Consider the following 26,606-nt stretch of genomic DNA (forward strand, 5'->3'; position numbering starts at 1 on the left):
TTAAATTACTTTAGGAAACAGATGCCCTATTCCACCACTAGAAGTTATGGAAAAATCCATAGGAGGACATGTTTTCTTCACCCTAATGAAGAAAGAACCTAATAAAGGATTGCTGAATTTTGGAGAGGGGGGAGCTGTGTTTATACCCACAATAAAATGTTAGGCTGCTACATCAGAAAAGCCTTGGTTCATTTATTTTGACACAAGCATTCGAAATAATTTAGTTTCCTTGGTAAATGGTCTGTAGAGCTCTTCGAAGTGTTGTTAGCTAAAATATTATTAATGTGAATTCACTCAACACATCTCATATTTTTGCTGAGAAGTGAGATGTGAACATTGCGTTTTATGGGAGCACAAATTGGATGAGGGGAGCAGAGAGAGGCACAGGGATGAACAAACAGCGGGCTTGAATTTATGAAGTTCTGCCCCCAGTGGCTCAGCGGTGAAGAATCTGCCTGATGCAGGAGCTGCAGGAGATGCAGGTTCGATCCCTGGGTCAGGAAGACCCCTGGAGGAGGGCATGGCAACCCAGTCCCAGTGTTCTTGCCTGGAGAGTCCCATGGACAGAGGAGTCTGGAGGGCTACAGTCCATGGGCTCACAAAGAGTTGAATAGGACTGAACTGACTTGGCACTCACAGGGCACGAGCAACTGGAAAAAAGAAATCAGGAAACTTAGATTTTGCTATCAGATTCAGCTTAAAAAATAAACTCTGTGGTTAGTAAACATGCTGGGGATGGTTTCACATGAACTCCGGGCACATTGCCGGGATTTTCCTAAGCATAATTCAGCATCATCTGGTTCCCACGTGCTAAATTCATTCCCTTCACAAATGTTCCCTGTTCTCGTTCATCTAGTATTTCATTAAGTTTATGCTTGAACATCAAATTCTAACACGACTATACTCCCAGCCCTACCCCAGGCTGCATCAGGGGGCCCTATTCTGTGGCTAGGAGCTTGGTTGACCAATTGTCCCGGTTTGTCCAGGATTGAGCAGTTTCTTAGGATGTGGGACTTTTAGTGCCAAAATGGGGACAGTAGCAGATAAACTGGGAAAACTGGTCACACCAGCACTGCTCCCCCTGCCCCCGAGTACACTTCCAATAGAGCTCTTATAAACAGACTAACGTTTTGACTTTCTCTCTCTCTCTGGCTCAGAGGGTAAAGCATCTGCCTGAGATGTGGGAGACCCAGATTTGAATCCCAGGTCGGGAAGATTCCCTGGAGAAGGAAATGGCAAGCCACTCCAGTACTCTTGCCAGGAAAATTCCATGGACAGAGGAGCCTGGGAAGCTACAGTCCACAGGATTGCAAAGAGTTGCACACGATGAGCAACAACCTCACTTCTCTCTCTCTCTAGACTGAGTTTCTTGTCTCTTTAAATTCCCAGCATCTAGCACAGGGCCTAGTACTTCATTGACATGAATGTTTGTTTCACACTTAAACGAATGGAGAAATGTATGGAGAGAATGACAAGTTTTCTTTATTTCCCCATGAAGGGGAGAAACTTCTCCTTTCTGTGTTGCAGTCCTATTACAGAGGTGCTCATGCTCAGTCACGTCCAACTCTTTGTGACCCCATGGACTGTAGCCCACCAGGCTCCTCTGTCCATGGGATTCTCCAGGCAAGAATACTGGAGTGGGTTGCCATGCCCTTCTCCAGGGGATCTTCCCAATTCAGGGATCAAACCCAGGTCTTCTGCACTGCCGGCAGATTCTTTACCGCTGAGCAACCTTACAGAAGGTTTTCAGAGAAAGGGGGCCACCAGAATAAGGCAGGGTTTCAACTGCAGCCCAGAAATTCCTGGATAACTTGGGCACTCTCTTCATAAGGAAGAGGCCCAAGGAGACACCATGAGCTGCCCAATCTCTCCCCTTTATGTGCAGCTCAAGCATTTTCTCTTTTAAAAAAAAATTCTTTCACCCTCTGGCTTTCCATTCTGGGGCTTTTATAGCACTTATTTGTCTCCTCTACTGCTCTGAGGGTATGTGTGTGCTAAATTGCTTCAGTCGTGTCTGACTCTTTGCGACCCTATGGACTGTAGCCCTCCAGGCTCCTCGGTCCATGGGATTCTTCAGGCAAGAATACTGGAGTGGGTTGGGAAGATCCTCCAAGAGATCAAACACACGTCTCATGACTCCTTCATTGGCAGGCAGGTTCTTTACTACTAGCACCAGCTGGGAGGCTCTGAGGGCACTTTTTTAAAATTGAGGTACAGTTAATATACAATTTTGTGTCAGTTTCAAGTGTACAGCAAAGTGATTCAGTTATGTGTGTGCATGTGTGTGTGTGTGTATATATATATGTGTATATATTATACTTTTTCAGATTCCTTTCCATTATAGGTTATTACAAGATATTGAGTGTAGTTCCCTGTGCTGTACAATCCTTGTTGTTTACCTATTTCATACATAGTAGTACATATATGTTAATCCCAAACTCCTAATTTATTGCTCTAAGGGCATCTTGAATTGTCTGTCTCTTATTCATTCATGGATCACCAGAAGCTATCATTGTATCTGGTCCATAGTAGGTGAGCAATAAAGGAGCAAAAGAAAATGTTGAAAATACAGAGGAATGCATTCACAAGCCTTTCATCAGACTGACATAGACATCAGAGGCACTGAATTTAATGAGGAGATGCTCATAATAAGAACATAGACTTAGTAAGCACTCTGTATTATTTTATTTAATCCTCACAACAAACTTCACAAAGTTTGAGTCATCCCACGAAGGAGGAAATAAAAGGTCAGAGAGATGAAGTAATTGTCCAAAGTCACAGAGTTCATGAGAGGCACAGTTCAAGCTGGTTTCACATTCCATTTCATCTCACCGGCTTTTATCTGGGGACAGAGGCTTTTGATGCGGACAAAAAAAGCAGGAGTTTGAAAAACTACCTCCAGTATATATTAGTGATGAAGGATGGGGATATGCTGAGAAGGGTATACATTATGACTAAAAGAATTTGTGGGGACTTCCCTGGTGGTCCAGAGGCTAAGACTCCACACTGCCAAGGCAGTGGGTACAGGTTCGATCCCTGGTCAGGGAACTAGATCCCACATACTGCAACTAAGAATTTGCATGTCGAAACTCAGACCCAGTGGAACCAAATAAATAAACAAATATTAAAAAAAAAAAAATTTGTGGAACCAACCAGTTCCAAGGCTCCCTTTAAATGAGATATTAAACATGACTTTCTCAAAGTTCTCATAAAGGATATACATTCTTAATTTCTATAAGAAAAACTTTTGAAAAGTGAAGAAAACATCTTATCTTGCTAGTCTCTAGAATAATCTGGAAGTTTTACCCATTTCAAAAACAATATTCAATTATAGTTAGAGCCTTTTAAAATACCCATGAAAGTTTTCTCTGACAACGCAATCATTACGTTCCAAGGTTGTAAAAAAAGTCCTGTCCTGTGTGCTCAGTCATGTCTGACTCTTTGCAACCCCATGGACTGTAGCCTGCCAGGCTGCCCTGTCCATGGAATTCTCCAGGCAAGAATACAGGAGTGGGCTTCCATTTCCGCCTCCATTTAAAAAACTATTAACCTTCTAATATATTTGATAATCACATACTGATATGTATTGTAATAAGTATAATAAGAAAAAGAGTTTTTCTTAATGTTTAATATCTACTTTTGACACTTTGACTTGTAGGATGAAATAATGTAAATCAAAGATAGCTATCAATTTAATTAAAACTGAGTTTTCTAATATTGAGATTAGTTGACAGTGATATCAAAAGCAGAGCTGGTTAATGTACATTGATATTGGGACAAGAAAAATTTTTATAAACAACATTTATACCTCTCGCTTTTCAGAGATCTTTCAATATGGAAAGGGAACGAGATCAAAAGATAATGGAAAGCACATTGGTTCTAACAGAAAGAATTAATCTGAAAAGAACGGAAGGTACAGAGACTCAGTTAACTCCAGCTGTGCCAAACCACATGGGACCGAACCAGCGTTAACTGTCACCTTTGCTTAGGTTTACGCGACATCCCTGGCTGCTCTGACTTGTTTCGCTGCTAGCACGGTTAGTACGTTCATTTAACCTAAGTTCGCTCCATCCATACGCACGCAGCAGTCATCGGTGAGGTAAGGAGGCCAGTGCAGCTTTCTAACAACCAGGCAGACTTCTGTAGCAGCTTCCTGCCAATCTCAAGCTCAGCTGTACCAAAGGGCTTCGGTTCCCCTCTACCCCTCCCACCTGCGACCTCACCTCCGTCACTTCACAGTGGACACAGAATAGGAAGAAAAGTCTCTGATCCTTCTCAGATCTATTTTAGGCACATGGATCAATACATACTGAACACCAACTTTAAGAAGCTACAGAGACCTTTACCTTCTTTTATATTTTTCCAATATTGATCATTCTTTATTTCCTATATTCAGGGCAAGTATGGGACAGGTAGAAGGCTGCAAGAAAAGTGGTCCTGTGGAATTCACAAAAAACAAAAATAGAGACTTCCCTGGTAGTCCAGTGGTTAAGACTTCAGGCTTTCAATGCAGGGGGGTGTGGGTTTGATCTTTGGTTGGGGAACTAAGATCCCACATGTTGTGTGGCACACCAAAAAATAAAAAATAATACAAGAAAGAAAGGGACTTCCTTGGGTATCCAGTGGTTAAGACTCCACGCTTCCACTGCAGGGGAGCATGTGTTTGATCCCCAGTTGGGGAATTAGATTCCACATGCCACACAGTGAGCCAAAAAAAAAAAAAAGCCCCTGTTGGTGTATCATGAAAATGCACAGTAGGCATGAATAGTATTGGATCTAGAATTGAGGGCATTGCTATGATCTGAAGATCCTTAGGAAACTATAACTGTGTTGAATGTGTTCTAGTAAAACTATGAGAGAAGCAAATGTAAGAGATAATAATAGCTAAGATTTATTGAGTAGTTTCTATGTATCAGGCATTTTCTTGCAGGCTTTATTTTATTTAATTTTCACAATCCCATCCTGAGGGGGGTACTACCATTATCTCTATTTTACAGATAAAGACGTGAGGCACAGAAAGGTAAATTGTCTAGCATCACACACTTAGTAAATAATAGAGTACTTATACTCAGGGTAGACTGATACAAGAGGCCATGCATCTATTTAGTCTCTATACAAAGAAGTCTATGCAAAAATGAAGGCAGGAGGAGAAGGGGATGACAGAAGATGAGATGGTTGGATGGCAACACTGATTCAATGGACGTGAGTTTGAGCAAGCTCCAGGAGTTGGTGATGGACAGGGAAGTCTGGTGTGCTGCAGTCCATGAGATCACAAAAAGTCGGACACAACTGAGTGACTGAACTGAGCAACGAAGTCACATAATCAGGGTAGACACCTCAGTGAATTAAAAAAATGAACTCTAGGGCAGGAATAAGTCCTTGCATATGGTCAAATGATCTTTGACAAAGATATCAAGAACCCTCAATGAGAAACTGTCTCTTCAACAAATGATGCTGGGAAAACTGGATATCCACACACAAAAGAATGATGTTGAAGCATCATCTTATACCATATACAAAAGTAAATTCAAAATGGATTAAAGACCTAAATGTAATATCCTAGGGACTCCCCTGGTGGTCTAGTGGTTAAGAATCCGCCTTGCAACACAGGGGATGCAGGTTCGATTCCTAGTTGGGGAACTAAGATCCCACATGCCATGGGGCAGCTGAACCCATGTGCCACAACTAGAGAGCCTTTGTGCTGTAACTACTGAGCCCGCATGCCATAACTAGAGAGTCCAAGAGCTGCGAAGAAAGATCCCGCATGATGCAACGAAGGTCCTGCCTGCTGCAACTAAGACCTGACAGCCAAATAAATAAATAAAAAATAAATGTATTACCCCAAACTATAAAACTCCCAGAAGAATTTGGGAATATAGGGGAAAGTCTTCCTAACAATGTATTTGGCAATGATTTCTTGGATGTGATATCAAAAACACAAGCAACAAAATAAAAAACAGACAAATGGGACTACATCAAACTTTAAAACTCCTGTGCATCAAAGGATACAGTTAAAAAGGCAATCTAGAGAATGGGAGAAAATATTTGCAAATAATACATCTAATAAGGAGTTAATATAAAGAACTCTTATAACTCAACGACAACAATAACAACAACAAATAACTCTTTAAAAAATAAAGGACTTAAAGAGACATTTTTACAAAGATAATATACAAATGACCAACAAGCATATAAAAGATGCTCAATATCACTAATCATTAGAGAAACGCAAATCAAAACTACAATGAAATATCACCTCACACATATTAGGATGGCTACAACTGAAAAACAGAAATAGAAAGTGTTGGTGAAGATGTGCAGAGGTTGGAACACTTGTACACAGTTGGTGGGATTGTAGAATTGTGCGGCTGGTAAACAGTAGTGGTTCCTTAAAACATTTAGCATAGAACTATTATATGCTTCAGCAATCTAGGTACAAATCCAAAAGAATTCCAAAAGAATTGAAAGCAGGGTCTCAAAGAGATGTTTGCACATCCATGCACGTATCAGCTCTGTTCACAATAGCCAAGAAGTAGAAGCAGTACCAACACCCATTAATGGATGAACAGATAAACAAAATGTGGCATATACATGCAATGGAATATTGTTTAGTCTTAAAAAGGAAAGAAATCTTGTCACAAGAAATGCTACAGCATGGGTGAATCTTGAAGACCTTATGTGAAGTGAAATAAGCCAGTCACATAATGACAAATACTGTATGATTCCACTTAGAGTAGACAAATTCATAGAAATAGAAAGTAGAAGGGTGGTTACCAGGCAATATTTGGGAATGGGGTGGTGGTGGATCTGGCAGTTGTCTAATAGATACAGAGTTTCAGGTTTTTAGGATGAGATGTTCTGGAAATCTGTTGCACAGAGACATTCTAGAAAACTGTTGCATAGCAATGTAAATATAGTTGATATGACTAAACTGTACAGTTAAAAATGGTTAAGGTGGTGAATTTTGTGAGATATATATACCACAATTAAAGAAGCAAACACACTGGAGACACTGGCTAGCGGAAAGGCATATATCAACACTTTCCTTCTATGATTTCTAAGATCTATTCCTGCGCTGATGTTCTCTTGCAATATCCCAAATTGTGCATGGTGATCCCTTATCTCTTTGCAGAACCTCTTTCTAAAGTCATCAGTGTCCACAATCTCCAGTCCTATCCTGTAGTACTATTTAGAGTCTTGATTCTTCTGAGTCCATTATCTGACAACTTTGCAAATAATGAGTCTCAGATTTATCAGATAAACCAATCATGTTAACATACCATCTCACTAAAGCAGTACTACAGAGTCCCTTAAGCCAGAGATATACAGATTGGCTATGCCAAAGCCTTTGGTGTGGATCGCAACAAACTGTGGGAAATTCTGAAAGAGTTGGGAATTCCAGACCACCTGACCTGCCTCTTGAGAAAACTGTATGCAGGTCAGGAAGCAACAGTTAGAACCAGATATGGAACAACAGACCGGTTCCAAATAGGAAAAGGAGTATATCAAGGCTGTATATTGTCACCCTGCTTATTTAACTTATATGCAGAGTACATCATGAGAAATGCTGGGCTGGAGGAAGCACAAGCTGGAATCAAGATTGCCAGGAAAAATATCAATAACCTCAGATATGCAGATGACACCACCCTTATGGCAGAAAGTGAAGACCTAAGGAGCCTCTTGATGAAAGTGAAAGAGGAGAGTGAAAAAGTTGGCTTAAAGCTCAACATTCAGAAAACTAAGATCATGCCACCTGGTCCCATCGATTCACGGCAAACAGATGGGGAAACAGTGGAAACAGTGGCTGACTTTATTTTGAGGGGCTCCACAATCACTGCAGATGGTGACTGCAGCCATGAAATTAAAAGACGCTTACTCCTTGGAAGGAAAGTTATGACCAACCTAGACAGCATATGAAAAAGCAGAGACATTACTTTGCCAACATAGGTCCACCTAGTCAAGGCTATGGTTTTTCCAGTAGTCATGTGTGGATGTGAGAGTTGGGACTATAAAGAAAACTGAGTACCAAAGAATTGATGCTTTTGAATTGTGGTGTTGGAGAAGACTCTTGAGAGTCCCTTGGATTGCAAGGAGATCGCACCAGTCCATCCTAAAGGCAATCAGTCCTGAATATTCATTGGAAGGACTGATGCTGAAGCTGAAACTCCAATACTTTGGCCACCTCATGCGAAGAGCTGACTCATTGGAAAAGACCCTGATGCAGGGAAAGATTGAAGGCAGGACAAGGGGACGACAGAGGATGAGATGGTTCAATGGCATCATTGACTCAATGGACATGAGTTTGGGTACACTCTGCGAGTTGGTGATGGACAGGGAAGCCTGGCGTGCTGCAGTCCATGGGGTTGCAAAGAGTTGGACACGACTGAGTGACTGAACTGAACTGAACTGAATACAGATGTATCCATCAGGATACCCTCAGATAATCAAACTATATCTGAGAAGGAAATGTCCTATGGAAGGAAATTTTTTGTTAGGAAGTAGGGGCAGGAAGGAAGAGTGTTTTGCCTCTCAAATAATTGAGTGGCTTTTCAGTCCACCAAGAGGAACATTAGGCCAGGGAAGAAACAGTGTTCCTGGAAGAGAAAACAATACTTGGGGATTCAGGGAAGATGGCAAAGACAAGGAATGTTTCCAGGAGAGCTGAAAATAGAGTCTGGTTGTTGGTCAATTAATTTAAGCCTCATTAACAGTCAGCACTGACTGGATGGTATTACCTTCTTTCTTTACAAATGCCAGGTCATTACTTTTGGAGCTGGATTTTTCCCTCCTATCTTTGCATGCCCAGGACATCGCACCAAATGAGACTGTCATGCAGGATTGTGTTACAAGGGAGCAGTAGGAGAATGAGAAAGATAGTAAGGAGGCTAGAAGACCCAGGGTGGAGGGCACATTCCTCCCTGCCCAAGATGAGAAAGATGAGAATGATCTAACAGAGAGAAACAAGATAATGATCATTAGCAAAGATCTCTCCCTTAGCAACAGGAAAGAGAGATTTTCTCTCCCCAGCTTCCACAGGCAACTGTTTCTTTTGTTCACTGGCTTCCAAGAAGGTGATAAATGAATAGATTACAGCCAGAGAAACGGAATGAGGCCTTCTAGACAGAAGAGATGACGATCCTACAGGCTCAAAGCCAAGAGGAAACTAAATCAGTGTGTTCGAGAAAGGCTCTGTTAGTCTTTAAAGTTCTTGCTTTCATGTCAAAGCAAGATCAACCATCAGTCTCTTTCTGCTATTTTGCGTAACGTAAAGTCATATCATTTGATGATAGACTTTTTTTTCTGCTTTTTTTCTTGTATCTCTTCAGAACACAAAGTTGCATATTCTTAGCATAATAAATGGATATACATGCACACATGTGGAAACCACTTTTCATTTATAAACAAATAAAGTTCACATGTGGAACTTTAGTCATTTGATTGGAACCTGGAATGACTGTATGTATAAAAATGTTAGAATTTAATGTTTTTAAAATTATTGTCCCATGAGGTCTTGGTGTCCCACAAGGAACTCTTACAGAAAAACATAAGAGTAATAACCTTTCTCCAAGTTTCAGGGTAATGTAATTATTGGATACTGTTTTCTTGACTTTAAAGGGCTTCCTCCATATAGTCTCTCTCAATAATACAGGAACATTTGAGAGCTGTGAGATAAGTGTTTTGAATACATCATCTTATTTAAATCTTCACAAGGATCTTATTTTATAGATGGAGAAACCCAAATGACTAATTTCCCTCCAGGCTACTCCAATAAGTGGAAAAGCTAGGTTAGTGGATTTAAACCTGTCCACAAGTTTTTTCACATTTCTCTCATTGAGAGGTAGGTCTCCTTCCCTGGAAACTGGGCTGGCCTTAGTGACTCACTTTTAAGAAACAGAATCCATGGAAGTGACACTGTGTAACTTCTGAGGCTGGGTCAGAACAGGTCACACAGCTTCTGCCTGGCTCTTTTTGTGGTGCCTGTCCATATATATATATATATATATACACACAATGAAATATTCAGTTCAGTTCAGTCGCTCAGTCATGTCCGACTCTTTGCGACCCCATGAATCACAGCACGCCAGGCCTCCCTGTCTATCACCAACTCTCAGAGTTTACTCAAACCCATGTCCAACAAGTCGGTGATACCATCCAACCATCTCATCCTGTGTCATTCCCTTCTCCTCCTGCCCACAATCCATCGCAGGATCAGGGTCTTTTCCAATGAGTCAACTTTTCGCATGAGGTGGCCAAAGTACTGGAGTTTCAGCTTCAGCATCACTCCTTCCAATGAACACCCAGGACTTATCTTTAGGATGGGCTGGTTGGATCTCCTTGCAGTCCAAGGGACTCTCAAGAGTCTTCTCCAACACTGCAGTTCAAAAGCATCAATTCTTCGGCACTCAGCATTCTTCACAGTCTAACTCTCATATCCATACATGACCACTGGAAAAACTATAGCCTTGACCAGACGGACTTTTGTTGGCAAAGTAATGTCTCTGCTTTTTAATATGCTGTCTAGGTTGGTCATAACTTTCCTTCCAAGGAGTAAGCGTCTTTTAATTTCATGGCTGCAGTCACCATCTGCAGTGATTTTGGAGCCCAAAAAAATAAAGTCTGACACTGTTCCCATTGTCTCCCCATCTATTTCCCATGAAGTGATGGGACCAGATGCCATGATCTTAGTTTTCTGAATGTTAAGCTTTAAGCCAACTTTTTTACTCTCCTCTTTCACTTTCATCAAGAGGCTTTTTAGTTCCTCTTCACTTTCTGCCATAAGGGTGGTGTCATCTGCATATCTGATGTTGTTGATATTTCTCCCGGCAATCTTGATTCCAGCTTGTGCTTCTTCCAGCCCAGCGTTTCTCATGATGTACTCTGCATATAAGTTAAATAATCAGGGTGACAATATACAGCCTTGACGTACTCATTTTCCTATTTGGAACTGGCCTGTTGTTCCATATCTGGTTCTAACTGTTGCTTCCTGACCTGCATACAGATTTCTCAAGAGGCAGGTCAGGTGGTCAATTAAATATTACTCAGCCATAAAAAGAATGAAATAATGCCATTTGCAGCAACATGGATGGACAAAAGACAGAGAAAGACAAATATATATCACTTATATGTGGAATCTTAAAAAATGATACAAATAAACTTCTTTACAAAACAAATAAACTCACAGATCCAAAAGACATAGAAACAAACTTATGGTTACCAAAGGGGGTGTGGGGAGGATTAGAGATAAATTAGCAGTTTGAAATTTATATATACACATTTGTTGTTGTTGTTGAGTTGCTAAGCCGTGTCCAACTCTTCTGAGACCCCATGGACTATAGCCTGCTAGGCTCTTCTGTCTGTGGGATTTCCTAGGCAAGAATACTTGAGTAGGTTGCCATTTCCTTGTCCAATATATACACACTACTAACATAACACAGAAAACCAACAAGGGCCTACTGCTACTGAACATCTTATAATAATCTATAATGGAAATCTGAAAAAGAATACATGCATATACACACACATATATATGACTGAATCACTTTGCTATATACTTGAAACTAACACAACATTGTAAATTAACTATACTTCAGTAAAAACATAAATTTCCAGCACAGCCAAACCTTCAGTTACCTGCAGCTCAAGATCGACTGCAAATATATGAGACTCTGAGTGAGAACTACTGGCTGCTAGGTTAGAGTTGGGGTGACTCTTATGCAGAAATAATAACCAGAACAGCCAGTAGTAGAACCCAGGTCTGCTGGACCCTAACACTCATCTTAAGCTATACATCTCACTATGTTCCTTAAACATTTGATACTGTTACTACTTTTCCACACTCTAGTATGAGATTCAGTGTAGTATATACTCACCATCCCTTAACAAACCAGAAGATCACTACTTTATAAGTTAACAGTCAAGCTCTCATTCACTCAGCCACATTTACTGAGTGCCTAGTATATGCCAGGCAGTGTAGAAACTGCAGTAGATACAAAAATAAGTATGAGCCTCATCTTCTAGTCAATTATGTGCATGCTAAGTCACCTCACCATCTCTGCGACCCTAGGGATGGTAGTCTGCCAGGCTCCCCTGTCCATGGGATTCTCCAGGCAAGAATACTGGAGTGGGTTGCCATGCTCTCCTTCAGGGACTCTTCCCAACCTGGGGATCGAATCTGCATCTCTTATGTCTCCTACACTGGCAAGTGTTTTTTTTTGTTTTTTTTTTTGTTTTGTTTTGTTTTTTTTTTAGCTACCTGGGAAGCCCCAATCCATGATGGGGAGTGGGGCTGGAAAAAAATGGGGAAAAATGCATATATAAACAAATGGGACAATAAACTAAGAAGAATTCTTTAGTGGAGGAAAGCACAAAAGAGATGCTGCTTGAGCAGTCTAGAAGTTGAATTTTGGAGGTGACTGGAGGGAGGAGGGGAGGAGAACAGAGAAGGGAAAAGACCCTTGGTCTAGTTCATCCACTAACCTCAAGTTCTTACTCCAAGATTCCTTGAGCTCTGACCAGCCAGAGAAAGATGATCTCCTTGAAAAGCAGTCCTGGAGGGATGTTGAGCTTGAGATAGTCCAGAGGTAAATATCATATGCTTTTCAGTCAGGAAGAGTTTCTGATTTAAAGATAGCCTACATTGAGTCTACCAGGCATTGACTCTGGATAAAGACATTTTCTCTCTCTCTTTCTCCTATAAAAGAGTTGTAATAGTTCTAACTCCTAAACTGACTGTTGTTTCAGAGTAATAACTATGGAGATTCCTGATTTCCCTGCTAGGAAAAAAAGAAAAATGCTTCAGGGAAGGAAATTATCATTATTCCATAGTATAGGTCTACATATTGAGTATAAGGAAAACATCTATTTTGTTCAAGAAGTGAGCTCTGCTCAAGGGAGCTATTTTTAACACAACGCATCTCTTGCTTAATGAAGTAAGCTTTTCTCATAAACTTATCCTGTTCATGTAGCCTCCCACAACTAGCGGTTGTCCTGTTTATTTAGTTAACAAGTTAGTAATTTTTGTCACTGTTTTTATTTGCTTACTTAAAAAAAAAATCTGCCCAGCCTCCTTCTGTTTTGGAAACTCTTTGGGGAACAGTTGGGGCTGCTGATGGTATGATCTTACCTGGCTTACTAGGAGTGAGCCTCTGACTTAGGCTGGTCAATGAGAACATTGTATTTGCCTCAAACACTGTGATTGGTTCAGGATGGGCACGTGATCCAAGCTGAGCCGCAGGTCTTTCACTGATCCACATGGATGGTCAGGGAGACAGACTTATTTATTTGTTTGAGGTTGTGAGCCATAGGATTATGTAAATCTGATTCTGTCAAGACTCATCTTCTCTATTACATAGACACAACCAGCCTGCAAGTTAAAGCCAACACCTCCCTGCCCTTGGGGTGGGGGGGGGGGGGGGGGTGATTGGTAAATGAATGATTCCTGGAAACTTCATTTAAGTGGTTCTATGCTGGCAGTCACCAGTCCTTGAACTTTTAGGTTAATTAAGTCAGTTCCCCGCCCCCCCCCCCCCACCCCCGGCTTAAGCTAGAAATTGAATTGGGTTTCTGTCACTTCCAACTGAGAGTTGTGGCTAATCAAATTTACCCTTGTATATAGTTCTCTTTTGGGGATCCTGGACCCAATTCCAAGGGGAGGGACTGGGAGACTTCCCACACAACACCAAGTAATCCTTATATACCAGCTGGTGGGCTGAGAATTCAACACAATTCTAGTCTCTATTTACCTGGAGACAGCATCAGATTCCACAGGGCAAGGGTTCTGTCCTACCAGACTTCTCCGACCCCCATACCCCCTCCCCCACCCCAAAAAGGAAAATCCACACACAGACACACGCGTTCCAGATGCCAGTCACAAGCGCAGGCTGATACTGGTATTTCTGACTGACTGGCCATAGGTCACAGGTTCCTAAGACTCCCCTCCTCAGGTTCAATTAATTTGCTAGAGTGGCTCATAGAACTCAGAGAAACATTTTACTTACTAGATTACTTACATTTACTTACTGAACCCAGGGATCAAACTGGAGTCTCTTAGGTCTCCTGTATTGGCAGGTGGATTCTTTACCACCAGGGCTTTGCTGATAGCTCAATTGGTAAAAATCTGCCCGCAATGCGGGAGACCTGGGTTCAATCCCTGGGTTGGGAAGATCTCCTGGAGAAGGGAAAGGCTACCCACTCCAGTCATTCTGGCCTGGAGAATTCCATGGACTATCCATGGGGGTCTCAAAGATTCAGACACAGTTGAGCGACTTTCACTTTTCTTTACCACTAGCGCCACCTGGAAAGCCCAAGGCAAAAAGCAAGTACGGGGACAGGGCACTGGGCTTCCCGGGCCCTGTCAGAAGCACATTCTCCCAGCACCAATCCAGAAGCTCTCCAAACCCTGTCCTTCTGGATTTTTTATGGAGGCTTTCTCACACAGACAGTCTGACTAAATCACTGGCCACTGACAATTGATTGAAACTCCAGGAAGTGGGACTCAAAGTTCCTATCCTCTAATCATGTTGTTGGTTCTCCTGGCAACCAGCCCCTGACCTCAGATGCTTTCCAAAAGCCAGCTCATTTTCACAACAAAAGACACCTTTATGACTTTCAGCACTTAGGACAGAGGTCTTGGGGAACTGTAAACCACGAACTATGGATGAAGGCCAAATGTAATGAGAAATAATTTCAGTCATCTGAATGACCAAATATCTATTTCTTAGCAATCATAATATCACAGATTCAGAACTCTGGAAACAACTTTAACCATCCATGCTTTATACCATCTCACTATCCTCCTTCTAAACTCCCTGGCACACTCATTCTCTGTCGTGTGGTTGTTAGGTGCAAAGGTGCTGAACACAGACAAAACTGGGTTTTCAGCTCTACCATGTACAAGCTGTATGTCTTTGAGCAAATCAGTGGTTTCCTCACATCTTCTCTCCCTGTAAAATAGAGATTTAAAAAATTTTTAGTTTAAAATAGAGATATTTAAGCATGCATCTTCCACATTTAGTTTGAGGTGTATAATTTAAAGCACTCAGCTCAGGACCTCTTTTGCAGGCTATCCTAGAAAAAAAAAAAAAAAAAAAAAAAAAAAAGTGAAGGGGAGCTTGGGCAACATGTATTGTGTTGGCCAAAAACTCCCTTTGGGTTTTGCCATGCCATCCATGGAAAAATCCAAAGGAAATTTTTGGCCAACCCAATACATCCAAGGGTACCTTTCTCTTTCACTTCTCAGGTCATGTCAAAGTTAACTTCACAGAGGACAGTATTCTCCTCTTACACATTTCATGTCACTCCCTGACTCCACAGTAAACCCTGAAGACTTGCTGGTCAGGGCCATATCCTCATGCTATGATTGCTTCTGGAGTCGAGGTGGTCTTTGACCCAGTTAGGGAGTTGGGTTGAAACAAAGCCTCTTGCAGAAATTCTTCCATCACTCTCTTGGCAGTTGCAGACACAACCAGACGAAGGAGCACCAGGCAGCGGGCCAGGTTGGCTGGCAGTCCTCAGGGGCGGATACTGCAGTCCATTCTCTGCAAAGATCCAGAGCCATCCCCTCAAATTAGTATTCAGCCCTTAGGAAAGAATCAACACTGCATCCTTCTCTCCAGCTTTTGGTAATCTGTTTTTGCCTCACTGATTTCCAAGAAGAATGTAAACTCTTGTCATGGTTGGTCGAGACCTTGACTTTAGAGGCAATAAAAAAGAATTTAGAGTTCAAAAGTGTACATCCTTGATCGTGTCTGACTTCTCCCAATGCTTAACTTGACTTCTGGATTGGCTGTTGCAGCTTAGTTTTCTGCTTCAAAAATTGCTTTATTTCTTATGATACAGAGAGTTTGGAGCTGATCCGTGGTGCAAAGGAGATAGGAATCTTGGCCACAAGACCAAGGTAGATACCACTCAAATACTTCCCTTACACCATGCTCTGCCCAGAACTCAGACCTTTCCCCAGGAATGGGGAGGGAGGGGAGGCCTAACCTCTGTCTCCACAACAGCTACTAGGGTGTTAGGAGGGGAAAATGTCAGGGTGAAACAAAGCTTGACTCCAGTTACTTCTGCCTTCTAGAAAGTGGCTAGCAGTGGTCCGGCCATCCTTCACCTTGCTAAGATTCTGTTTTCAACGTTATACCAAATAAACACCCAATCTGTTTTGGTGATTCGCCATCACCCAATCCCACCTGACCTGTTCAGGGCCTGCAGACTCCTTCGCCTGGGAGTCTCCCCTGCCCTCTGACTTCTGGTTGGGTTCAGCCCCTGGGAAACATCTGCAGGAGTTCGGAGGGCAAGGGGAAGGAGAGATCAGGGTACATCTTTGGGACCTGTAACCCCTGAAACAATAGCTCTTCCTGACTCTTCCCAGCCATCAGGAGCACAGAGACGCCACTTCCTCCTCTTGTTTCTTCAGCCCTGGGGGTGAGATGGTGCCACACTCCCCCGTCCCGGGAGCCTCAAGGATCCTTGCTGGCTTCTCTAACTTGCCCACACCTCTAGAGACAGTCCCTTAATTAAATTCTCTTCCTTTTAAGCCCTTTGAGTGGAACTTTGATTTCTGCAGGACTTTGACTGATATGCAATTAAGTCAAGAAGAGTTTGTTTGCTATGCAAGCACAATTTCAAATCAGATTTTCTCAATTTCCTTTCAATTAGACTAAATCTACAGAGCTCCTGCTACACAGAACTTCTGGAACTCCCATGAGTAATGTCATATGTCCATCTGGGGGGTGGAATGGAAGTATTAGTTGCTCAGTCATGTAAGTGTTAGTCACTCAGTCATGTCCAACTCTTTATGATCCCATGGACTGTAGTCCTCCAGGCTCCTCTGTCCATGGGATTCTTCAGGCAAGAATATGAGTGGGTTGCTGTGCCCTCCTCCAGAGGATCTTCCCCATCCAAGTTCTTTTTATGAAAACATCATAATAAGATGGTTATCTTGGTTGAGGAAGGTCCCCTTGTCATTTGCCTGGCGGGAGGGGGAGAACTTATTGGTATTTCTGGGGGAAACCTTAAAGAAGGGAGTGAATACATGAGTAAAGAGCCTGAGAAACAGGGAGAAAGAGAAGCAAGAAGGGTCACGAAAGAGAGGAAACTTGATATCTGGCAGGAAAGAGGCAGTGAGAAATTCTCAGTTGTGCGAAATGGCTCAGAAGTGCCAGGGAGAATGATGCCTGAAATTAAGGTTGCTTTGTGTTCTGGGTTGAAATGACTTCTATTGTGTTCTCTTTACCCTATCTTCTCCCACCACACCATCCCTTCCTCAGAAGATCAACACAAGTTAGCTACCAGTAACAGTGAAATTAATGCTCCAGGGGCATGAAAAAGAGAGTGGAGGTACCAGATTGTGTTTGTTCAGTTGCCCAGTAGTGTCTGACTCTTTGTGACCCCATGGACTGCAGCATGCCAGGCTTCTCTGTCCTTTACCATCTCTCTGAGTTTGCACAAACTCATGTCCATTGAGTTGATGATGCCAACCCACCTTCTCATCCTCTGTCAACCCCTTCTCCTCCTGCCCTCAATTTTTCCCAGCATCAGGGTCTTTTCCAATGAGACCCAGGTGGACCTCCTCAGAGAAAATGGAGCCTTGTTCACACTGAGAGGCACGTGAGAGGGAAGGAGGTGTGGAGAAACAGCCAACTAGGAACCCTAAGGAGAGCTGTGAGTCTTAAAAACTTCTCAGAGATGCTGAGGAGTATAGATAGGACTTCTTTCATCTTGGATATAAAATGATACACAATGAAATAGCCCCAGAAGGTTGGAGAGTTTAAAGATATCTTGACTAGAGAATCTGGGCTGCATTTGCATGTGTACTATTATTTAATTAATACTATAGCTGTTAACTCCATTGGCTGTTAACTCCAGAAGGCAGGAAAGTATTAGTCACTCAGTCATATCTGACTTTTTGTGACCCCATGGACACAAGATCCTATGAGGCTCGTCTGTCCATGGAATTCTCCAGGCGAGAGTACTGGAGTGGGTAGCCATTTTCTTCTCCAGGGGATCTTCCTGACCCAGGGATTGAACCCACATCTCCCCCATTGAAGGCAGATTCTTTACCACTGAGCCACCAGGGAAGCCATAACTCCAGAAGGCAGGAGTTATGTGCATATGGTCATAGGACACTTACATGAATCACTGAGAAAAATAATGACAATAACATTAAGATTAACCATCCCTGAAAGTGTGTTTCTGAGTATGAAACTTTTACATAGGATTACTAAAGTTGCAAGTGAATGCTTGGGTATTTACACTGATAAATGGGAAATTTTCTCTCAACGTTTAGAATGGTACCTGGCACAAAGTAATTACTGTATGTGTGTTTGGTGTTTTATTGTTTCAGATGAGAAACTTCCATTAACAACTAGCTTCTTAGTTGGATAGGACCATACAATTACAGTAGGATAGAGAGAGAGAGAGAGATGAGTAGATAGATGGATGGGTGGACAGTTAGAAGGGTGGATAGACGTAAAATAAAATATTAAACAAATAATAGCTCTTATTTCATTGTTGCTATAGTTATGACCTGGGTCTCCTTGTTCCCTTTTTGTTTTCTGCACATAAATTGTACCTTCTGATTCTCATAATGGTCATGCTGCTACATATTTTAATAAATTCAGATTTAACTCAAGAAAACGAATGTAACTGTGTGTTTACGGTCAATTAAAGGCACTGTTGATGGAAGAGATAACATGACATTTACAGGAAAGCAGCCACAATAAGTGTTATTCTTGTCTGCTCTGTGCAGGACTGCCTTTCAAACACTTTAGATACATCTGATACTTAGAGCTACTTCCTCTTATCATCCCATTTCACACAGGAGGAAACTGCAGCACAAATAAGTTAATCAACTGGTTGGAGGTTTCACAACTAGTAAGCACCAGCACTAGGATTCAAACCAAGATAGTTTGATTCCAGAGCTGAAGCCCTCAATGACTAAATTACCTTACCTGAAACCCAGAAATAACCAGTCAGGTAAACATCCCACCTTGGTCCAACTCCCTAAATATTTTATTGTCGTTTTTGGGGGCACAATTCTAAAAGTGCATAAAATATAGTAACTTTTTATCACTGAATGTGGGAAGGATATCATCTATTAGGGGTGTTTAAATTTTTAATTTTATTGGAGTATGGTTTATTTACAATGTCATGTTAGCTTCAGGTGTATGTAAAGTGATTCAGTTATACATACACATATGGTCATTCTTTTTTAGATTCTTTTCTTATATAGGTTATCACAATCTAGTAGGGATTTAATCATTCTTTCTACAGGTACTTAGTAAGCATCTACTAAGTACCAGAAACTCTTCTAGGCAGTAGGGCAATAGCTGTGAACATACAGACAGGAATCCATCCTTCATGGTGAGTAGATTCTATTAATAGCAAAGTGGACACAGGTGAGAAACAAAATAAGCATCAATACTATGAAGAAAATCAAAGTGGAGAAGGATGAATAGAAACAGGGAAAACCTCCACAAGAGATCTTTGTTCAGGAGGCTATGTGGAAGGAAAGGAAATCTGTGTGCCTTCCCCCTTTTAAAAAATATTTATTTAAGGAGTATGTAAAGGCTGTATATTGTCACCCTGCTTATTTATCTTATATGCAGAGGACATCATCAAAATACTAGGCTGTATGAAGCACAAGCTTGAATCAAGATTGCTGGGAGAAATATCAATAATCTCAGATATGCAGATGACATCACCCTTATGGCAGAAAATGAAGAGGAATTAAACAGCCTCTTGATGAAGGTGAAAGAACAGAATGAAAAAGCTGGCTTAAAACTCAACATTCAAAAAACAAAGATCATGGCATTCGATCCCATCATTTCATGGCAAATAGATGAGGTGAAAAAGGAAACAGGGACGCATTTTATTTTCTTGGGCTCCAAAGTCACTGCAGATGGTGACTGCAGCCATGAAATTAAAAGATGCTTGCTCCTTGGAAGAAAAGCTATGACGAACCTAGAAAGTGTATTAAAAAGCAGAGATACCACTTTGCCAACAAACATCTGTCTAGTCAAAGCTATGGTTTTTCCAGTAATCACGTATGGATATGATACTTGGGCCATAAAGAAGGCTGAGCACTGATGAACTGATGCTTTCAAACTGTGGTGCTGGCAAAGACTCTTGAGAGTCCCTTGGACTGCAAGGAGACCCAATCAGTCAATTCTAAAGGAAATCAACCCTGAATATTCATTGGAAAGACTGAGGTGAGGTTGAAGCTTCAATACTTTGGCCACGTGATATGAAAAGTCGATTCATTGGAAAAGACCCTGATGCTGGGAAAGACTGAAGGCAGGAGGAGAAGGGGGAGACAAAGGATGAGATGGTTGGATAACATCACTGACTTGATGGACACAAGTTTGAGCAAATTCCAGGAAATAGTGATGGACAGGGAAGCCTGGTATGCTGCAGTCCATGGGGTCACAAAGAGTCGGACACAACTGAGTAACTGAACAAATTTGGCTGTGTTCTGGTCTCAGTTGCAGCTCACGGGGTCTTCATTGCAGCATGTGGGATCTTTCGCTGTGGCTGTGGGCTCCTCATTTTGGTGAGCAGGCTTCTCTCTAGTTGCAGCATGTGGGATCTTTCGCTGTGGCTGGCAGGCTCCTCATTTTGGTGAGCAGGCTTCTCTCTAGTTGCAGCATGTGGGATCTTTCGCTGTGGCTGTGGGCTCTTCATTTTGGTGAGCAGGCTTCTCTCCAGTTTCAGCATGTGGGCTAAGTTTCCCCCGGCATGTGGGATCTTAGTTTCCTGACCAGGGTTCAAACCTGAGTCCCCTGCATTGCAAGGAAGATTCTGAACCACTGGGCCACCAGGAAGGTTCCCTCCCCTATACTTCTATTCTCTTTTCCACCAAGACGCCACTTGAACTTGGGTGGGAACAAGTTTGCCCCAGGAGCCTGCTTACCACAAGTGTAGAGATTCACTCCTCAACCAGTGCAAAGCCAGAGTGCTGCTATTGTGTTGTGGCCACTCCTCATCAAAAGCCTTCTTTAGGTCCTTTGAGGTTGCTTGGCTTTCCCCTGCAATGTTACCCTGTGCTGGGGTTATTCACATGTCTGTAGTTCCTGAAAGATCCTGCTAAGCCAGAGAAGCTCCTCTCTTTGATCAACTTTTCACTCAAGAGATACGGAATTTTGAACTTCACCCAATGCTAGGCATGTCAGGGTTCCTCAAACATGGGATACCCGGTTTATCAAGAGATGAGTTGGATTTCCTGAGGCTTGATCTCAAACTTGTCTGAAGTTAAGACATTGAGTGATGAAATTTTCCCTTGTCTTTCTATTTTGTATGTATTTGTGCTATAAAGACAGCATTGTCACAGAACCTACAGAGATAATCATTACAGAACTATCCACCCATGGTAGGAAATCACGCTGACCAAGTATGGGTTTTCCATGTAGTCTCACAAATAATCTCACCTACATGCTCTGAATAATAGTCCCCAAACCAGGGTAAAGAAAATCTGAGCAAAATCCCCAGCATGAAAAGAATATATTTTGATTCACCAAAGGGTTTATTTCCACTCATGAAAAAAAAATCTTCAGAGATCTGAAATGGTCACCATTTACCTGCTTTCTCTTGGCTTCTTGAGGAAGGGCATTTCTTCATTCATAAAATGGAACCTCAACCTACTCGTCTGGTTTTGAGTATTATGGAAAACGTAAGCTAGGGTCCCACTGTACCCACGGTGATGCTGTAGCTGTGGGGTAGTTTTACGTAACACTTCTCATAGCCAGTGCTTGACTTCAGTCCATTCAAGCATGAAAACAGGGTGACAATGACAGCAGAGAGATGCATTCTCCAGGGGCATCCTCACCACCCAGACTGCACCCTTCTTCCCTCCCCACCTGTTTCCGCCGCATCCAAAGCTAGGTAGTGATGACCAGTTTCTACTGTCAGCCTTCCCTCCCCTCTTTGAAAGTTTATGCCTGGATTCACAGTCATTCTCAAACTTGAGAGGAAATAGGGATCTCCTCAGAGCCCACTAGACACAGTCCTGAATCCCTCCTCCCATTCTACAGACTTTTTTCGGACTATTATTTTCCCCAGCTTTATTAATATATAATCGACATATAACATTGTGTAAGTTTAAGGCGTACAAGGTAATGATTATATATATATGTATATACATATATATATCTTGTAAAATGATTATTGTAATCAGGTAGTTAACACCTCACAGTACTATCATTGTGTGTGTGTGTGTGTGTATACATATCTGTGTCTGGTGAGAACTTTACAATACTGTTAACTACGGTCACCTATACATTAGCTCCTATCCTAAAGTTCCCATCCTAAAGATTTAAGAGGCTTGGGTCAAGGCTCAAGATTCTGGTTTCGCTGTTTGTTTGTTTTGCTGCTCAGCTTGCAGGATCTTAGTTCCACAACCAGGAATTGAACCTGGGCCCTGGCAGTAAGAGTGCTGAGTCCTAGCCACTGGAACGTCAGGGTATTCCCAAGATTCTGCATTTTAAATAAGCATTCCAGATGATTCTGTTAGAAGGAAGCTTGAGGACCACAATTTTAAAAAACGGTGTTAGTGGCAGCAAAATGATGTCTCAGGCGAGGATCCACATAGAATTTGAGATTTCAGACATGTTCAGTGTGGAAAGAAGATTAAACCTGAGACCTGTAGAGACACAGCATTATGGGCTATGCGGGCTGGGAAAGAAGAACAAGTCTGGTCTCATGCCTTCATTTCACACAGAGGAGATACATGCTCTGGGAAGTTAGGTGATGCGCCCAAGGGTTTACATCACATTTTTTTGTGGCAGAATCGGGGCTAGAAATAGGGTCACCATTCCCCATTCAGGTCTTCTCTTCTTCCATCTTGCATTCTAAAATGAAGTAAAATTACTACTGTATTAAATAGATAACTAACGAGAGCCTTCCCTATAGCACAGGGACCTAAATGGGAAGGAAATCCAAACATAGGCATATGTATGGCAAATTCACTTAGCTTCACAGCGGAAACTGACAGCAGTGTAAAGCAACAATATTCCAATAAAAAAAATAAAATGAAGTAAAACTAGGAGGATGAGTTAGAAAAGTTCTTTTGTCTTTTGCAACCTTTGGTAGCACTCTAGAGTTTTTCTAATTGTCTCTCAAAATATAGCTCCAGTCTATTTAAACACTGGAAGGCTAACAAAGAAGCTGACTTCCACAACAGCAGAAAAGAGCACAGAAAAAATACAGCTGGTAGAGGACAAGCTTGTCTCTGCAAAGAGATTCTAAACAACGATTTTATGCTTCAAATACCTGTAATTAGACCCCTCTGTACAATCATCTCAGTCTCCTTTTGTTTTTTCCCACATACAATCTTTCTGTTTTTTCAGCTCCGCAAGGTCAAATTGTACACAGGATGAGCGTGGTGTATGTGTTGTGACTGCTAACACAGATGACATCATTCTTTTCAAGAACCAGGTATTAAGCACCAGTGACACCTGGATGGAAAAACAAACCTTTGACTCTAGCCTGTCAAACGCTTCTCCATGTTGATAAAATAAAAATCAAACTCACAGTGGTGCTGTTAAGCAGTTTGATAGGAAATTCGTAGTTTTTAAACAAAGTGATTTCCACGTGGAAAAAAGACAAGCCCAAGTAACATATAAATTTATTATACAAATTGCATCGCCTCGGTTGCTTGGAATATCTAGCACCCCAGACATTCTTCTTCAAGGACAAGGGTTCATCAGGAAGTAAACTGCACATTCAGAACTTGAAATCTGACTTTTGTTTTTCATTGTTCATTTTTAAAATTAAATAGTTAATTCATTTCAGGTGCACTGGTCTTCGCTGCCGCGCATCACTCCGGCTTTAGTAGTTGTGGCACATGGGCTTAGCTGCCCCGCGGCACATGGAGTCTTCCCGGACCAGGGATCGAACCTGTGTCTCCTGCACTGACAGGCATATTCTTAACCACTGGACCATCAGGGAAGCCCCACAAATCTGACGTTCTTGAAGGAAGAAAAGTTTCCACTCTCTCCACAAAAGAGACAGTGGGATATACTAGAACAGAAGGAACACTGGTGTTGGGTCCAGGTGACAGAAAGACCATGGCTCGGCTATTACAAGTTTTAATTTCAGTTTGCTCAAGTGCCAAGTCAGGCTTTCCCAGCCTATCTGGCTGTCATGAAGCTTCCATGAGTTTATATTGTACGATTAAAGAAACATTGTTATTTAGTAACTCATACTTTTACTCATAGTGAAAGTAGTATTAAGTACAACATGTGGTGTAAGGAGGAAACTGTGACGATGCTTACCATTCAATAAGACCAATGCCATCTTTTGCAAGCATAGCACTGCATAAAGCATGACAGTGGGACTTCCTGAGTGGTCCAGTGGCCAAGAACCCTCCTGCCAATGCAGGAGACATGATCCGTGGTCCAGGAAGATCCCACATGTGGCAGAGCAACTAAGCCCAAGCACCACAACTACTGAAGCCCATGCCCTGGGGTCCGCAACAAGAAAAGCCGCCCCAGTGAGTAGCCCGCAAACCTCAACTACAGAGCAGCCCTCACCTCAACTAGAGAAAGCCCATGCGCGACAGCAAAGACCCAGCAGAGCCATTGATCAATTAAGGGAATTTAAAAAAGAAAAGCATGACAGTTACTGTTATTGTTGTTATATTATTGTTTTTGTTATATATTACTGTTATTCCATGTTTCCCTAGGGGTTTGGAACTAGCTTGTAGGTATCGACTGGCGCAAATCCCAAATCTCCATTCCAGGCAGGAATTAAGCCCAGTATTGACAGAGAAGAATGTTACAGGGGAGGGTAGAGATTAAGAGAGTTACACTCTCCCTACAACTTTGTAATTCCTTCTTCTTCTTGTTTAATCGGTAAGTTGTGTTTGACTCTTTGTGACCCCATGGACTGTAGCCCACCAGGCTCCTCTGTCCATGGATTCTCCAGGCAAGAATACTGGAGTGGGCTGCCATTTCCTTCTCCAGGGGATCTTCCCGACCCAGGGATCGAATCTGTGTCTCCTGCATGCAGGAGAATTCTTTATCACTGAGCCACCAGGGAAACCCCAATTCCTTGTACACAAGCCCAAACTTAACATTTTTCTCTAAGTGGATCACCCACTGCAAGCTCTTTGCTTCTGTAACTTGTTAAATCAAATTCATTGTATGAGAAAAATCAACAGCAGTGGTCTGAGCGCCCCTTGGTCATAATCAGAGTTTGGAGCTGGAAGGGAAGCACTTTTAGAAGTGCTTCTTAGTGATTCTGATACCTAACCAGGTTTGGGAATCAAACTCAGCTTTCGTAATTGAACTCAGGAGTTCTCAATCTCTGTTAGAAGCAACAGGGGAATTAAGAAAATTACCCAGATTTTTTTTTGGACTTGCATATCAGAATTTTTCTAAGTCTCAAGATGTTTCTAAATGTGCAAGAAGGGTAAAAACAACTAATCTAGTTTAATTCCTTATTTAGTGAGGAAACCAAGTTCCTCTCGTTTAGCTGCTAAGTCATGTCCTACTCTTTGTGACCCCATAGACTGTAGCATGCCAGGCTCCTCTGTCCTCCACTATCTCTTGGAGGTTGCTCAAACTGATGTCCATTGAGTCGGTGATGCTATCTAACCATCTCATTCTCTGCCATCCTCTTCTCCTTTTGCCTTCAATCTTTCCCAACATCAAGGTCTTTTCCAATGAGTCTGCTCTTCGCATCAGGTGGTCAAAGTATTGGAACTTCAGCAAACTAAATAACTAAATCTCTATAAGCACTTACAAATGATGAATACTTAATTCAACTCAAAAAATCTATATTGAGTGCATGCATGTCTATGGTATAAAAACTGATTCAGATGACTTCATCATAAGAGGGATGAAAACAATTCAAAATTATACAAGGCAGAATAATGTAAATTATTATAGAGTAGGAAAAACAGGGTGTTTTGGTATTCCAAAGGGCTGAGAAATAACTTGAGGTCTTTGTCAGGAATATGGCAGATGATTTCTTAAAATCAGAGGATGCCGATTCCTGAAAGCTGCTGCTACGTCACTTCAGTCATGTCCGACTCTGTGCGACCCCATAGACAGCAGCCCACCAGGCTCCCCCGTCCCTGGGATTCTCCAGGCAAGAACACAAGTGGGTTGCCATTTCCTTCTCCAAGGTATGAAGGTGAAAAGTGAAAGTGAAGTCACTCAGTCACGTCTGACTCTTCGAGACCCCATGGACTGCAGCCTACCAGGCTCCTCCATCCATGGGATTTTCCAGGCCAGAGTACTGGAGTGGGGTGCCATTGCCTTCTCCAAGTCCTAAACTTGTGGAACTGTAAGTAGTTATACAATATGGATACTGCAATTCTATCTCATGCTTTGGAAGTTAGCCTGTGTGTCAAACAATTGTAAATGCTTTGTTTATCATGGACAATAGAACCACAAAAATGTCCTGAAAGGAATATTGCTACAAATCAGGGTAAACTTTGATTTCTTTTAAGTGTTTAATTTATAAGCATTGCACTCACTATTTCCAAAGTCCTGAAAAATTAGTTGAGAATGGACTATAGATGATGGCCATGGAATATGTGGTCATTCCTGGATATCTTTTAAAATACTTTTTAAACCTCCAAAATATGTTCTACTATGTCACTACTC

At 41.9% G+C, this 26,606-nt stretch overlaps 1 long non-coding RNA gene across 1 annotated transcript in view; it reads right to left on the reverse strand.

The window, feature by feature from the left end:
* Positions 1-234: 234 nt before the first annotated feature.
* The window catches only part of LOC122422939, a 63,571-nt gene continuing 37,199 nt past the window's right edge, over positions 235-26,606 (reverse strand). The window contains exon 3 of the long non-coding RNA XR_006264032.1: positions 235-650. This is a non-coding gene — a long non-coding RNA (uncharacterized LOC122422939). The remainder of the gene's footprint in view (positions 651-26,606) is intronic.

This window comes from Cervus canadensis, chromosome 20 (genome assembly GCF_019320065.1).
Source record: "Cervus canadensis isolate Bull #8, Minnesota chromosome 20, ASM1932006v1, whole genome shotgun sequence".
In the NCBI taxonomy this organism is placed as follows: Eukaryota; Metazoa; Chordata; class Mammalia; order Artiodactyla; family Cervidae; genus Cervus; species Cervus canadensis.